Genomic DNA, 1,633 nt, shown 5'->3' on the forward strand with positions numbered 1-1,633 from the left:
TTCTATTATGATTGTTTGTGTGTTCTTCTTACTTGTATTATACTATCATCATGATTTTGAAACTCACCTCCTTCGTTGTTTGTGTTTGACTGGCTTGGCCCTGCGTTTGCGAAATCGCAATATTACAGGTTAATGAATCTTGAAGTTCAAGTTTGGGAAGAACTACGCTCTGATAGGTGATACCAGGGATAAGGGCTTAAATTGTATTTTACGTATTTAATTTGAAACAAATTTTTGTATGAAAATCTTAGAAGTACTAGTAAGTTTTTAAATTAAATCAAGTAACAATACTTAAATCAAGCTTATTGAGATTACACTATTTTAACGGGGAAAATAAGTTTAAAGTGTTGCTTTTGATTTTTGAGAAACGTGATATCCTAAGTTAAAAATTAAGTTTTTATTTTCTTGGAAACATATTTTTATTTATCTATTGCAAATTTTATAGAAATATAATATAAATTAATATATATATTATTTTGGGGTTTAGAGTGTCACATTAGTGGTATCAGAGCAGGTCTGTCCAATCAGGCCGAGTGGGTTGAGTGTCGATTCAGTGTGAGTCAAATCTTATTCATGTAAATTGTGTTTTCTTGTGTATTAATTATTTTCACTAACATGTTTTTTGTTTGTTATATTATTGTGTTATGTGATGTATGCTTTTGTATTATTGTACATATTTTTGAAGTTACTAATTAACTATTTATTATTTTATTTACTCTAATTGTGTTGCGTTGTGGATTCTAAGCTGCTATTTAAGTGATTAAATATAATACAAAATTATTTCTTAAAATTTAAGTTAATTTGAAATGTTGACATGATTGATTTAATTACCTTTTGATTTGATTTGTGTTTATAACTTTGATTTTTTGCTCTTTTGTTATAGTGGATAGTTAAAAATAATTTTTTCTATTGATGGGCTACTGTATGTTTGAAATTATGAATTTAATCGATGTGATACTAATTATCGATTGGTAGACCTTGTCTTTTAAGGTCATTACATGATTATTAAAATTGAGTTTGCTAATGAAGTCAATTTAGAAAGTAAGCGGTAATTTTGAAATGTTAGAAAACTCATATTAATAATAATAATTATTATTCTTTAATATTAGAGGTGGTAGAACTTAGCGGTTAAAAAAAAATTACGTGAGTTAGAGTTGTTTGAATTACTCTTGATTATTTAAAAAAAATTAAATTGAGTTGAATTTTTATTGTTTATAAAGTAACAATAATTCTATACTACTGATTTTATTTACTACCTAAAATAGCTGAAAATTTACACCATATTTTACTATGTGTTGTTTTTAAGAAAATGTTGTTGTTACCTTGGTTTAGAGGAGCTGTGAATATTGAATCGTGGGGGTGTTGAGATATTTGTTTGAAATTATTTATTTAGTAAATATTAACTCATTAGAGTTTAACTTGATGTTAGAGTTTTTGATTTTAAGAACCCAATAGTGATTTATAATGGTACATAAAAGGTCACATGATAAAATATATACTAATTGAGAAAGAGAAGGAAAACCAAAAAAAATATTATTAATATTATTATAATTTTTATTATTATTATTATTATTATTATTATTATTATTATTATTATTATTATTATTATTATTTTATTGAAACACAATTTAGA

Source organism: Cicer arietinum, chromosome 2 (genome assembly GCF_000331145.2).
Source record: "Cicer arietinum cultivar CDC Frontier isolate Library 1 chromosome 2, Cicar.CDCFrontier_v2.0, whole genome shotgun sequence".
Classification (NCBI taxonomy): domain Eukaryota; kingdom Viridiplantae; phylum Streptophyta; class Magnoliopsida; order Fabales; family Fabaceae; genus Cicer; species Cicer arietinum.